At 42.9% G+C, this 12,228-nt stretch overlaps 1 protein-coding gene and 1 pseudogene across 1 annotated transcript in view; one reads left to right on the top strand and one right to left on the bottom strand.

Annotated features, from left to right (window-relative positions):
- The window catches only part of BMP6 (bone morphogenetic protein 6), a 147,755-nt gene that overhangs the window by 44,280 nt on the left and 91,247 nt on the right, over positions 1-12,228 (top strand). The gene's annotated exons all lie outside the window — the stretch shown is intronic.
- Positions 3,632-11,439, bottom strand: LOC117026711 (EP300-interacting inhibitor of differentiation 1-like; annotated as a pseudogene).

The raw sequence follows: 12,228 nt of genomic DNA, 5'->3' as shown, positions 1-12,228 counted from the left end.
GGTTTTAAAAGGAATAGGGATAAAGAGAAATGTGAACAATGGGCCTACTTAAGCATTAGGACTTACAATTTTAAATATTAGGTAATTCTAAGGTGAGTCTTCCAGTTTCATTAATCCATGTGCAGGTGACGTTTTCTGAGGCTGCTGACTACTCATTTGGAATTTCCATGTATTTGCTTTCCTACATTTGGTCTTCATACTCAGGCTAGATTTAATGGGACATATTCTCTCCCTCCATTTCTCCTTCTCCTGGGAGAGACCCTTTCTTGAGCTTACTTGGAATTTTTGGGTAATGGCATCTTAACCAGTTTGCAGTGATTTCTTGGGAGCAGATGGAAGGGCCAGCAGCCCTGAAAGTCTTTGACCATCACCTCTGTTATTTCCAGAGGGGCCTACGTCATTCCAGCCTTGCTGGCTCAGGCAGGGCTAGTCGTGGGCCAAATTTGAGGAGTGGATGGCAATTAGTGGTGGAACCTGGATTTCGCTGAAGGGTCTTACAGGCTAGAATAAGGTTCCCTAAAGAAATTGTATTTTAATGAAGAGCTACACGTGGCGCACAGGGCACTCCAGGATTTGGGTGGCTCCTTGAGGTCTGCGGCAGAGATAATTCTCAACTTGCTAGCTTCCATTCCGACTCTTTCCTTTCCACCCAAGAGAGCATATCAAAATGCAAGGAGGTGAGTGAGATTGGGGACAGCCCTGAATAGATCTCATTTATAAAAAATGTGACTTTTTTGCAGACTTTGGTATTCTATTACATGTGGTTATGACTCAATGTGGTTGAAAACCACCAGGCTCAAAAGCGGCCCCAGGACAGAGCTTCAGACTCGGTTGTTGCTCAGCAGGCAGGCAGAGGAAGTACAGAGAGGCGGGCAGTTGATGTCAGGTGTGCACTGGTCATCCCGCAGCACATGGGGGCAAGAAGGTGGGGAAAAGCCATAGGCAGCAAACAAAACCCCATGAAAGAGTGAAGGGTGATTTTGAGTGCTTACCATGGACCTGGCCAACCAGGCACTTTAGGATAAAGTCTTGTCTCATTTCATCATTTACAGCCTGAGTGGTACTACACTCATCATTTTACATATTAGAAAACTCAGGCTCAGTGAGTTGCAGTACCTTGTTTAGGTTGTCAGTTGTCAGTGACAGCTCTGTCAGCTGTCAGTGACAGAGCCTGGATTTAAACCCATTTCTTTTGTTCTTTCTATCACATCAGAGCTGCCTGCTTACTTGGGGGCAGGTAGCAGGCATCCAGGTAATGTGAATGGGGTCAGGGAAGAACAGTGGTTCCAGGAATTCTGGAAGGAGGGAGTACAGCAGGAATCTAGTCTCAAAAGCAACACAGAGACATCTCAGTGTCCAGAAGGGAGTGACATGAGCAGAAGGCCTAATTGAGGGCAACTGCCGACAGTGGACAGCAGCTTCTCCTAGGCAGAAAGTGGCTTAGGCTGGTGTGGATGGGTATCCCCGCATTTGGTCCCCAGCTGACTCCAGCAAGGCTGCCTTGTGCCTGTTGTTTTTTGGTTTGATTTTGAGGGGGTTCACTATATTGTATATTACATCCCCAAGACTTACTTATAACTGGAAGTTTGTATCTTTGACCCCTGTCACCCATTCCCCGTGCCCCCACACTCCCACCTGCCTCTGGCAATCACCAATATGTTCTCTGTGTCTGTCAATTTAGTTTTTAGGTTTTTTTTGTTTTTTTTTAGATTCTACATATAAGTGAGATCACATGCTCCTTATCTTTCTCTTTCTGACTTATTTCACTATAATACCCTCAAAGTCCATCGATATTGTTGCAAATGGCAGGCTTTCCTTTTTTTGTGGCTGAATAATACCCCATTTGTGTGTGTGTGTGTGTGTGTACATAAAATATCACATTTTCTATAGCCATTTGCCCATTGATGGATACTTAGGTTGTTTTCATATCTAGGCTATTGTAAATAATGCTGCAGTGAACATGGCGTACAGATATCTTTTCAAGATAGTGTGTTTTTTTTTCCTTCAAACATATATCCAGGGCTGGCCTGGTGGCTCAGGTGGTTGGAGCTTCGTGCTCCTAACACTGAGGTTGCCGGTTCGATTCCCACGTGGGCCAGTGAGGTGCACCCTCTACAGCTAAGATTGTGATCAATGGCTCTCCCTGGAGCTGGGCTGTGGTGAGCAGCCGGAGGTTGGCGTGAGCTGCCGTGGGCTGCCGCGGGCTGCTGTGTGCTGCCGTGGGCTACCGTGTGCTGGTGTGCTGCTATGAGAGGCTGGTGGCCAGCCTGAGCGGCAGGCAGCCATCGTGAGCGGCTGGCAGCCAGCGAGAGCTGCCGGGAGCTGCTGTGAGCGGCCGACTGCCTCAGCCTGGGGGAGCGCAAGGCTCATAACACCAGCATGGGCCAGGGGGCTGTGTCCTACACAAGTAGACTGAGAAACAGTGGCTTGAACCGGAGTGGGGGGGGGGGCGGGGGGGCAGAAGAAGGGAGAAAAATATATATATACATATATATATCCAGAAGTAGAATTACTGGGTCATATGGTTGTTTAGTTTTTATTTGTTTGTTTTTACACAGAACAAGAAATTTTAATATCTTAAATGTTGGTGCATAACCAATAACCTTAATTAGAGGAAGAGACAGAGGGAAACTTCAGGTGGATTTCTGGACAGGTATAAAATCTTTAAAGGTTGATGGCATAAATGTTCATGAAGTCTTGTTTTAGATGTAGAGCTTTCCTTTTACTTGACAATTTTTACTAAACAGTTCTTACGTTATGAAGTTCAACCAGTCTTGCCTGTAAAGTTAAATGAAAACCAGAGAATGAGTAAAACAAATTTCTCTAGTATATAAGGGTGTTAGAAAGTTTTTCTTTGTACTTTCACATACATTTTAATGTCTAAATTTGAAAATTTAGACATTAAGGACTTTTTTTATTTTTGACTTTTAAAAATGGTCAAAGACAATGAATTTTCTTGAATTACAGATCACAGTAGCTTTATAAATGATCAAGATACATGTATAAACAACATTTCAGATGGTCTTGGAAACATTGTAATATACAGCACGCATGACACATATTTCTTTTTGGGTTTGCTTATCCTTCTGGGATACTAAGAATACTTAATTTATCGGACACTGAAAACTTAGCTTTTGATAGATCACAAAGTGGAATCTTCGAAGTTTTCTTAACAGTCTTTTAGTCCAAATAACTCAAAGACATCTCATTTGCTAAGTTGGATATGTTACTTTTTCTCACGTAATTAGTATCAGTGGGCTCTTGTACTGGCAGTTTGTCTTGGTCATAATTTATTCTTGCAAAACCATCTTGTACAGTGAAATAAGAAAGTAATTTCCCCCAATGCAAAGAAAATAATCTGGATCAATAACAAAGTCAAAGCCATATGTGCTTCAGGACATTCTTGAAAACAGGTTTGGGCAGACCTGAGATCCTTTTTCTTTGTTTTCTTTTTTCTTTTTCACACTGTACAGTCACTGCCCTATTCTATTCTGCAAAACAAAACCAAAAAAAATTTTTTTTTTCAACATCAAGTTTTTCATTGGCACAGAACTATTTGGAATAAACCCAAGAGACAGTGGAATGTTGGGTCTCTCCTCAAGTAGTTTCCTCCCCTGGTAACTGCATTTAACTACTCTCTGTCAATAATCTCATCACAGCCGAGTTCTTTGGTCAGACCGTTGACAACCATAAGTGAAAAAAGCTCTTCGATAAAAGCCAACTGATCAAACGGGGTCTTCTCATAATACATCTGAAAACCACCCTCCAGGGCTACTTCTCTTGCTGTGGATGTCCTCTGAAACATCTTGCTGGCTTCTTCAAGGGCTGTAGATACTCTGGCCTGCACCACTCAGTTGCTCGTTTTCCGGATACAATAGTTGTAGTCGTCCTTCCAGGCATCAAATTCCTCGCTCTCGTCCTCACTCTGGAAGTCAGGGCTGCGATCAGGCCTGGCTGCTCCTCAGGGCTGGGCCCATTAGCAAGGCCTCGTTCCCCTTCTGGCTCTGCCATTGGCTGGGCCACCTCCTGCTCCATTGGGCCTTCTTCCTGGAGCTGTGGTGGGGCACGGTTGCAGGAGGGGTTTAGGGATGACTCCCGGCTCCCTGCCTACTTTCATCTCTGGAAGGTCACTCTCGCCAGGCATCACATCCATCTGCAGGTTGTTACTCTTCATACAGCTCGGACAGCTTGTTCATTTCTGACGTTGTACAAGCAGCTCAACCTCTTGCAAGGCATTTTTCTGGTTGTTCTGTTTTTAATTTTGAGAACTCTCCATAGTGGTTTCCATAGCGGCTGCACCAATTTGCAATCTCACCAACAGTGCATAAGGGTTCCCTTTTTCCCACATCTTTGCCAATACTTGTTATTTCTTGTCTTTAAAAAACAATAGTCACTCTAAAAGTTGTGAGGTGATATCTCAGTGGGGTTTTGACTTGCCTTTCCCTGATGACCAGAAGGGGGATGATTCAGAGTGAGGAGGATCATCCAGCTCCCCGCCTGCTAAAGTATCTGCTCTCCAGAAGGAGAGCTTCCTCTAGTTGGCAGGTAGATGTAGGATGTATAGTTTGTGGGTGGGGCCAGCGTCTGCTGCACCCTCCTGGTGTGCCTTGCTGTACCTCAGAAGCTGGGATGCTAAATGTACCATTTCCCAGACCCAGTGCCAGCCAGGGCAAGTTCAAGGTATGACTTACGTTCCCCCAGTCAGATATACCAGAGAGGACTGAAGTGGAACCAATTGAGAGGGTGGGAGTCAGGTGCCTGAGACCCCTCTTTCCTCTAGGACCAGCAGGTCCTGCAGCAGCTTCCTGTGTCTCTGGTGGTGTCTGACATGGTGTCTCGTCCTGGGGCCAGCATGGGGAAGTGGCTTTCTGACTGACCACTGACAACTCTTCTGGCAGGCCAGTTCTGGAGTGTTCTAGGCCTCAATTTTGGAGGCCCAGCCCAGAACCTGTGCCTCCAGCTTTTACACCAAATTGCCTGAATTAAGATCCTTTCTGCTTCAAATGGCTCAGTTGGTTTTTGTTATCTGCAACTGAACCTTTACTGCCTGGGTGAGTCACTGCATAGTGGCACACAAGTACTCACCCTGCTCGGATGGCAAAGCAAGCCAGGCCTTGTGCTTATGGGAGTATTTCCATCTTCCCTCTTCCTTTTCTCCCCTCCTTTCTTCCTGCCTTCTTCCATCTTTTTTTTAAAAAATACTATTTTTTTTAACTTTTTAACTTTGAAGTAAGTTTAGACTTACAGAAAAGCTGTGAAGTCATGTCTGTTAAATGGTCTGAATGAATTGGAGGAAAGATTTTATAACAACATACATGTTTACAACTGCAAAACCTGAAACGGGCAGCTGGATGGCTCAGTTGGTTAGAGCGCGAGCTCTGAACAACAGGGTTGCCAGTTTGATTCCCACATGGGCCAGTGAGCTGCACCCTCCACAACTAAATTGAAGAAAATGAGCTGCCACTGAGCTTCTGGAGGGGTGGCCGGATGGCTCAGTTGGTTTGAGCCTGAGCTCTCAACAACAAGGTTGCCGGTTCAGTTCCCGCAAGGGATGGTGGGCTGTGTCCCCTGCAACTAAATATTGAAAACAGCAACTAGACTTGGAGCTGAGCTGCACCCTCCACAACTAGATTGAAGGACAACGGCTTGGAGTTAATGGGCCCTGGAGAAATACACTGTCCCTCAATATAATTTATAAAAAACAAAACAAAACAAAACTTGAAACATATGAGGTGTGATAAAAAAATATGGCAAATGTTTAAATAAAAAAATGTATTACAGTAAAAGACACACTGCCATTAATCCCCTTCCAAATACTCCCCCTTGTTTTGAACACACTTATCCTATTGTTCTTGCCACTTTCTGAAGCAGTTCTAGAAGTCCTCTTTTGTGAGTGTCTTTAGTTGTGCTGTCGTAGCTGCCTCGATGTTCTGCATTGATTGAAAATGTTTTCTTTTCATAGTTATTTTGACTTTGGGGAAGGGCCAGAAGTCACACGGTACCAGATCCAGTGAATAAGGTGGATGAGGACACACCATAATGTTTTTATTTGACAGAAATTGCTGTACCAGAAGCGATGTGTGACATGGAGCATTGTCATGATGGAGGATGAAGTGAAGACACTCATGAAAGAGGACTTCCAGAACTGTCTCAGAAAGTGGCAAGAACCATGGGATAAGTGTGTTCAAAGTGAAGGGGAGTATTTTGAGGGGAATTAATGGCAGTGTGTCTTTTACTGTAACAAATTTTCTTTTTAAGTTAAACATTCACCATATTTTTCGATCACACCTCATATATCTTTCTTTCCATCTCTTCCCACCAAAAAAAAAAACATTTCCAAAGTACTGAGGCAAGAAATAAAATCCACTTATGGAACCCTGGGCTAGTGTCTTGCTCAGTGTATGTATATGCTGCCTGACGAGCATATAGTAGGAGGAGCAGGAATGTGCCCTTGGTTTACACTCCTGCTACCTCACCTCTCCCACATCCCATGAGTGAAAAACTTTTTAGTAACAACGTATCTTTGTAATAACTGTATATGCAGACTGGGATGAGTTAGCTGCTGATGTTATCATTTAGCAAGATCGGATCTGATGTCCTGATAGAGATGAGTAATTGCAACAGGACATGAGGAATCAGTAACCTTGTGCGTGTGGTCGAGTGAGTTGTACATGGGTTCTGCTGTTCTGTTCCGGATCCTCTGACAACTTGAAAGAATGTAAGTAGATGTTTCCAAGAATTTCTGAAAACAATTTCAAAACATTTGTGTTAAAAGCTTCAGTGACAAGTCTAATGCTTGAGCGAGGCCCCAGCAGAGTGGTGTCATAGGAAACACTGGACTTGAAACCAGAAGGTCTGGGTTTAAATCCTAGCTCTGAAATCTTAAACTTTGGTTGAGTTGTTTAGAAACTCCTGGCCTTGTTTTCTTATCTGTAAAATGATAGGGGTTGAGTGGACCGTTCTGGAGATCTTTCTGGCTTTAAATGTCTCAATTTGTAATGTATTACTGGCCCCCATAGTTGCCACCGTGTTTCCCCAAAAATAAGACCTAGCCGGACCATCAGCTCTAATGCATCTTTTGGAGCAAAAATTAATATAAGACCTGGTCTTATTTTACTATAATATAAGACCCTGTCTTATATAACATAATATAATATAAGACTGGGTCTTTAAAATATAATATAATATGATAAATATGATATAATATGATATAACACCAGGTCTTATATTAATTTTTGCTCCAAAGACACATTTGAGCTGATGGTCAGGCTAGGTCTTATTTTTAGGGAAACACTGTAGTGTCGGTAGCCTGATTTATTCTTGGGCAGTTGAGGGGCAGATCCATTGCACACAATAGGTGAGATGTCCCCCTGTGCCTGCTGAGTTCAGATTTGGAGTCTGATGTCTCTCCCAGCCCTGCTCTGAGGACAAGAAGAGTCCTGACTTATTTCAGTTCAACCTGTAGCTTACAAGTGTTGAAATTTGGCCCAAATCCACTGTTGCCCTCACAGTATACTGTACAGTGTATGCTTCATGCATTCCCTGGAGCCCAGGAGGCTATTCATTCCTTGTTTTTGTCATGAACCAAGAGTTTGGCATCCATGGAGAGAAATAGGCTCTATACTGAGTTCTCACCATAATTGCCAGAAGCCTGTCAGATTTAAGTTCATACTATGGGAAGTTCTAATATTTCAAGTGCTGCTTTGCACTTTCATTCATTCATTTACCTATTCTACCGGTATTTATTGGGTGCTTTTTATGTGCGAGGGGATACTGGATGGACAAAGCTTTTGGTCCATAGGCCAGAGGACAAGATAAAGGATAAATATCAGCCCTGACCAGTAGGCGCATCCTAGTAGGGTGTGGGTCAAGGATAAAGTATCCTGGATAATATAGGTGAATTTAGAATCAACTGAAAACCAAGGGCAACTGGAAGGTACTGAAGGGAGGAGCAGTTCCACTCCTGTCACTGCCTTCGTGACAGAGAGAGTACCAGGGATAATTATAAGATAGGAAGCTCATAACACTTTTCTCAGTAAGAGTTGAGCCACCTACTTCCCTCTGGTATGGCCACCTGACTGAATCACGACTTAGTTACCTAGTGTCTGCATTGCTAGGGTGGCAGGTGGGGAGAAAGAGGCACGTATGGGATCGGAACAGTTATTCTAATTTGCCATTTTCTAAAAGGTGTGCTGGACTATTGTGGTAGTATTAAGAGACATTATGTTTTCTTAAAAAAAAAAAAGGATTCCAAGCAGTTTAAAAGATTTATTTACTACAATATTCAAAGCCTTTTCACATTAAGCTGCATTGTGAAATTCTAAGAAATGTATCTTTTTCTAATCATGGAGTTTACTCCCACCCCATTCATACTAACTCTAGGGCAATATAAATCAGAAGGACCAGGAGCAAAGTATGTCCCATAAGTAAATGCCAGTTACTTTTAGAATTTGAGTGGAGGAGAAGGGCAGTAAAAAGCATTGAATGCATTTTGATTCCAATTGTAATACTTTGGAGGTGGTGGAGATTTAGAGCTTGTATTAATCAGGGTTCTCCAGAGAAATAGAACCGATAGGGTGTGTGTGTATAAATTATTATAAGAAATCGACTCATGTGATTATGGAGGTTGGCAAGTCCAAAATCTGCAGAAACAATGTCCCAATTCATGTTTAAAGGCTAGAAACTGCTGCAGAACAACCAATATCTCCACTTATCAGGCAGAAAGAGCTGATGTTTCAGTATGAAGACATCGGGCAGAAGATTTCTTCCTTACTTGGGGGGAAAGTCAGCCTTTTGTTCTATTCAGGCCTTCAACTGGTTGGATGAGGCCCGCCCACATTAGGGAGTGCAATCTGCTTTCCTCAGTCTTCCATCCAAATGTTAATCTCATCCAGATACACTCTGAAAAGCCAGAATAATGTTTGACTGAATATCTGGGCACCCTGTGGTCCAGTCAAATTGACACATCAAATCAGCCACCACAGAGCTTATGTGGTTCAAAGAGGTAGTGACTGGCCTAGGGTCCCACAGCTGCCTTGTGTTAGGACCTGCCATAGGGCCCAGGTCTTCCAACTTCTTGTCTAGGGTTCTTTCCACCAGCTGCTTTATGGGAGAGTATATCCTTGGAGGAGTCCTAAGATATAAGGGATTAATAGAGCGTGTCTTCCTGGACCCTCAGTTTTCCTCAGTGATAAAGACTTTAAACAGTATTTCTGTATGAAAACAAACATGGGTATGTTGTGGAACATATTGGCAATTCACATGAATGTTTAAAATAAGGCGTGCACTGTTAAAGAAATGGTGGACCCTTAGCTAAGCTGGAGGTATCTGGGTCGTAAAACTTCTCTCTCCTCTGCTCCAGTGATGACCTTGATGGGAAATTTTGAGAATCACAGGGCTGCTGAAGCAGCCTCAGTGGCTGTGGAGACCCAGTTTGGATTCTGGAAAGGTCTGGAGCACCCACAGCCACCACCAAAAGCCTATAATTTTTTTTTCACATTTTTTACAGTCTCTTGAAAAATCAAGCAAATTTTTCTCTCTGTCCATAACACACCTTGTTTATTTTTAATGCAAAATAATGTTTTAAATGATCTCTTAATGAGTAAAATGGACTCTCCAGGAAGGCGATGTATCCTTAGCCTATGAAACTGACTACCCAGTTGGCAGAGACTCAAGGGACCTGGGACTTCTGTCCCCCAGTGGGAGGAATGTGGCAAGGTCAGCTCTCTGACTATGTGACCTTCCCACTACCTTGCTTCCTAAATCAAAGATGACTTTCTTTGCTTAACCTTTCAGGTCAGGTTAGGTTTTTGTCATTATTGGAGATGAATTTGCTAATGTTCTTCATCAATTCCAGTAACTGAGCTCAGTGTTTATAATCTCTCCTCCATGATTCTCAAACGGAACATTTGGGGTAGTAAAGGAGGCATCGTTCTACATCACCTCATGAGAAGAAATTATTTTTGGTAACTTACTTTCCACCCATTCTCCTCACATTAGGATGAAATAGCACTTCAAATATAAGACTTCCAATATTTTCTTTAATTAAAAAGTATTGATTAAAACATTAGACAATGCCCCTAATTTGTTATATAACCAAGGGAGGGACTAAAAGGTAAGTTTTATAATGCTTGGAACTGGACTGTTTTACTTTTGAGGGAAGGTTACCCAAGTTGATTAAGCAAAATTCAGAGCTGATATAAGGAATTTAGTTATTGAAATGGTTGCCTGAGTTATCCATGAAAGCACTGACAGAACTTCTCATACTGCCTTCCGTTGGTTCACTTTGGCCTAAGAGCTCTAACTAGCTGGAGCTGGAACATTTAAAAGTGACTATTTTAGAGACTTTATATAATACAAGATATATTAGCAGAGAAAATGACATGAAGCTAGGTTCTCTGTCATATATACATACATACCAGGGGTACCAAAAAATGTATACAAGTGGACACTTTGGTCAACGTGCTCAAGCAGTAGTTCACCGTAATCTGAAGTGTCTGGACGCTGATGGTAACCACTTGGAGCACCTCTTGTAATGGCAGAAGTCAAACGTGACTTTTATTCATCATTTGTTATTGGTATATGTTAAGTATTACAATTTTAATACAGTTTTCCTTTCTTAAAATGTTTATACTGTTTTTGGCACCCTCTGTATATCTTGCTTTCTTGGGTCCCCAGGAAACAGGATGGTGCCCAAGGAATCTCTCCATTTTCTTTAGACAGTGAGTCCCCTGCCCATTTCCAGTCTCTCAGGAGGAAAAACCTCACGTCAATGTCAAACATATATTCACTAGGGTTGTTTCTTCAGAGTGATCTGCTCCCCAAAATTTGGTCTTGTGTTTCATTCCCCAACTTTACTATTGGTTGTTGTCAAATTAAAAGTGTATTAAGTACAATATATTGAGATGATGTATTTTTATTGACATGGGAAGTCCCTTAGGACTGTACCCTAGTTTACCTTATGGTAGTAGGAGTGAAGAAAAGGGGAGAAGATATTAAAACAAAGAGACATATGGTAGGGTGAGACTCAAGTGCTCAGGGATATAATCTGGTCATGACTCGAATATCTAGTTCCAAACTTTTTCTTAGCAGGTCAAGAACCCACATTACCACAATATGAGGAGGTCATAATCAGAAACTACTGTAAAGCTAGGTAGGAGTGGATCTAAGCTTTCTGACAGCCTCACCTGGGGTTTCCAGCAGGGAAGTGCAGCATTTCCTATGTCCCTGATAGAGAAAGGAGATCTTCCACCTGAGAAGGTTGTCCTCTGAACTGGCCTGCGTCTTCCGGGCCAGGGTACCTGGTGAGGGGAGGAGCACAGGGACGTTGGCTGACTTGGCCAGATCAGCCCTGGGTGCTGGCAGGTAGCCCCCGAGTGAAACTTCAGCCGTCAGACCATTAACATCTATCCTGTGTGTACACTGCACAAGTGTGTACATGCACACGCACGGATACACCACACACACTCTTCAGACAGGCAGCTATCAAGTTGAGAAAGTGGACTGGATACATTTTCACACATTGCATTTTAAAAAATTATACAAGTAATACATGAATACTTGCTTTGTAAGAGCATGTTCTTTAAAGCATTCTAAAGCTCCCCCAGAGTGACTTTGTGTTAAATGAAACATCCCCTCTCTCACTCTAGTACATGTAATGGAAAATGGGAGATACACAGCGTAAATTGAGCTCCCTTGAGGCCAGTTGCACGGGCAGGAAGTGCCTTGTTTCTTAGGAGACTTCTGGCCTTTGCAGGTTTGGGAAGGGAGGTGGGAGAGAGAAGCTGGGAAGACAGGGAGGGAGCTTAGGCCACTATTCAAATAAAACAAAACAAACACAGACACCTAATGAAGACCTGTATCTTTTCTGGCATCATTTCTTTTTTAATAAACAGCTGAAAGTACAGCATAAAACCCTAGTAAACACATCAGAGCTACCAAATTAGTGCTCTTTGCAAACATACCTTTATATTTAGAGCTGGAACCACTCCGGGAGTGACCTCCTCGGAGGTGGCTTGCTTGGGCCCCCGCCCGAGACACGGCTGTAAGCGTTAGTGTTTTCTTTGGCTCACAGAACATTAAATAGTGATGGCTTTGCCGTTCTGTTTTCCTTCCTTTCCCAAAATGAGTGCTAATCACTTTTATATAAGGAGCATTACCTGTCAGTGCAGAAGTCTGGTTACATACATGCTCCTGTTCAGAGATGCATCTATCTCCTCAGAGTGAACA

This window comes from Rhinolophus ferrumequinum, chromosome 9 (assembly GCF_004115265.2).
Source record: "Rhinolophus ferrumequinum isolate MPI-CBG mRhiFer1 chromosome 9, mRhiFer1_v1.p, whole genome shotgun sequence".
Classification (NCBI taxonomy): Eukaryota; Metazoa; Chordata; class Mammalia; order Chiroptera; family Rhinolophidae; genus Rhinolophus; species Rhinolophus ferrumequinum.
This window is presented reverse-complemented; position numbering and strand designations above follow the sequence as displayed.